The sequence below is a fragment of the Muscardinus avellanarius genome, assembly GCF_963383645.1.
Source record: "Muscardinus avellanarius genome assembly, chromosome: 3".
NCBI classification, from domain to species: Eukaryota; Metazoa; Chordata; class Mammalia; order Rodentia; family Gliridae; genus Muscardinus; species Muscardinus avellanarius.
Genome location: NC_137788.1, coordinates 78,963,919 through 78,966,908, shown reverse-complemented (window position 1 = coordinate 78,966,908; position 2,990 = coordinate 78,963,919). Strand labels below are relative to the sequence as shown.

The 2,990-nt window shown below is 38.9% G+C and overlaps 1 pseudogene across 1 annotated transcript; it reads right to left on the bottom strand.

The window, feature by feature from the left end:
* Nucleotides 1-382: 382 nt before the first annotated feature.
* Nucleotides 383-1,691, bottom strand: LOC308260136 (heterogeneous nuclear ribonucleoprotein H2-like; annotated as a pseudogene). The gene has a single exon. The product of its transcript is annotated as a heterogeneous nuclear ribonucleoprotein H2-like (transcript).
* Nucleotides 1,692-2,990: the final 1,299 nt, after the last annotated feature.

The following is a 2,990-nucleotide window of genomic DNA, read 5'->3' as shown; positions in this document are numbered from 1 at the left end:
TAACTAACTCGAGGAAAGCTGAAAGTTGTTTTAACAGTTATGGTCAGTACTGAAATTTGTTATTATTTTGTCTTAGGTGAATGTTTCATTGTTTAGAATTACTGAGTTTAACAGTTTAAAACAACCGTGATTTCCACTTTACAGTAAGCATGAATCACAAGCCTGTAATGCACTGCTATTAAACTTAATTTTTGCTGCTTTCTTTAAAAAGGAGGAGGAAGAAAGAAAGAAAGGAAGAAAGGAGCAAGGAAGGAGGCAAACTGATGAATAGTGATGAAAATCCACTTAATTCCCATTTACCAAATATACCAGATATATTAGTCATCCCTCCCATTCTATTCAGCTCCCATAAATGCGTAGCTTTTATTTCTGCAGTAGCTGTTTAGTGCTCCTCTAAGTGAGGTTTGAATAAGTCACTGGAGTTTTCCTGCAGAACTTGGCCATATCCACTCATACTGCCCTCACTACTGTAACCCCCTTCCATAGCTATCTCTCAGCTGCTGACTAGTAGGACCCCCATAGCCAGAATGGTTGGATAAGCTCATCCCTCCCATAATTTGGCTACCATAAGCACCATCATTTGCCCCTGCTGTAGAATTCATTCTGACAGAGATCTGCAGAGGTGTGATTATAAGCCCCTCCACTGGCCCCTGCAATAGAATTCAAGGAGAGCTCTATATTTCTGTGCTACAGGTTAGCTTTATCTTCATGAATAGTGAATTCAACATCTGCCTCACCAGAAACCCTACCATCAGGTCCAATTTCGGTGTGTACTCTCATGGTGTTAGGAGGAGAAAGAAAACTACAAATAGCACTCTCGTTGGTTCAGTGAGGTAACTCCCTCATGTGTACACAGTGCCCTGTGGTGCTTTGGAAATTAAACTCGCCATCTGTAATTGAGCTCTCTTCCAAATCTATCAGACTCAAAGGCATACACCGGTCATTTATAGCCACCATGGTGGTCACAGCCTCTATACCCTCCACCGTAGGCACCCCACCTCATCCTTTCAAATTCAACTCCTCTGCCAATGCTGTTATACCCCCTGCCAGCTCCTAGCCAGTCTGCAGGACCTGACCACTGTATAGCCATGAACTTTCAAGGGGAATAATAAGGGCTCACATTTCAGCCCTGCTGTTCCTAAAGATCTCAATGTATGTACCTGTGCCTTCTTGTTTCATTGAGTTTCTTTAAGGCCTTTTCAACTATCTCCTGGAAAGCAAACTACACAAAGGCTTCCCCTGTTGATCTGCCCCTGAAAGTCCACCAGCAGTATCATCCCATTTGGCAGTTTCCAACCCTGGAAAGAACAGAACAATCTTTTCCTTACTACCATTAAATGGGAGTCCTCTGAGCTGGACAAAGCCATTCTTGGGAGTAGCAGGACTATTCAAACTGGTATGCTTCAGCACCCAATCCATTTCAGTACTGTTGGGCTTGAATACTTCAACATATTTGTGTCACATAGGTTTTTTTTTTTTTTTTTTTTTTTGTCCTTCTTCAAAGCCAATTTGACTTCACCTTCAGATTCAAGTTCGACAAACACTTCACCGCCTGGTCCGCCTTCTTTGGTGTAGATGAAACAGATACCTGATGTGCCATTTTGGATTTGCAATTGGAGAAGTGTATCACTTCACCAGCTGAGCAGGACCTTCACCAGGAACCTCTCCCTGGCTTCTGTGCCCAGCATCATGTTGACTGTTGAGCTCTTGGTGACAATTCGGCTTAATGCAATTTCAACGTAGCTCTAACAATAGCAGATAATTTTTCTCCTTCTCCCTTCAAACAGCTATAGCAACATAGTAGATGACAACCAGAACTCCATGGATTGGCTTTAACAACCAAATTGCACTAAAAACTTAGGGACTTTCCATATACCATCTCCCTACTTCAAACATAAAGGTTGCTTCTTGTTGTAGAATATTATGATGAAAGTTACAAGTATTTTTGAGCATTTATCTTGCTTCCACTCTTATATTATCATAAATAACATTTCAGTGGACAACTTTGTGAACATACTATCCCATATTTCAGATTATTTCCTTACTCTGATTCTCAGAAGTGAGATTACTGGTCAAGAGGTTGTGTGTGTGTGTGTGTATGTGTGTGTGTGTGTGTGTGTGTGTGTGTGTGTGTGTGTGTTACTGAGGATTAAATCCAGGAGCATTCTACCTCTGAGCTACACCCCCTAGTCCTAATTTTTTTATTTTTTATTTTGAGTTTTTTAGTTTGCAGAGGCTGGCTAAGTTGCTGAGGCTGGCTGCAAACCTGTGATCCTCCTGTCTCAGCCTCCCAACTACTTACCAGCTTGGGCCACCAAACCCAGCTGGTTCAAGAGACTGTAAACAGATAAATCATTTTTGGAATATTGCCAGGTCACTTTCTAAAAGTGCTGTATCAGTTTGCAACACTGTGAGCAATACATGACAGTAACGAGAGAAGTAGTTTTATATTCTTGTCCCAGGATCATGCTTCAAATGAATACTTTCAGAGTTTTAAAATTCAGATAATATGAGACTGTTTGAACATTAAGTACTCATTTTACAAAATAAGGCATTTGGAATGTGATTTTCATGAAAACAATAAATGCTAAATCTAATGCTAAAATTCTGCCTTTAAGACAGTATCGAGTAACAGGTCACATGAATAAAAACATGTTCTACCCTCTCATTTTCTCTTAGTTGTTTATCAAAGAATGTGATTTATAGGACTTTAAGAGCAATCTATCTAGACTAAAATCACTGTACTTGAAAACATTTTTAGGAAATTATAATTCCATCTATCCTTTAAATTCTCCATGATTTTTCAAGTCTGATGTGCCAATATTTTTTAAAAAGGAGAAAACTTATTCATGTTTTTATTATAAAATAAAAAATTCATTATTTGGGGGAATTAACTTCAAGATATACAATAAAACAACACTAAATACTGTAGCAAAACTACTAAAGTCACATACCTAATGTGAAGTGGTATCTTTTTGAAAAAATATTAA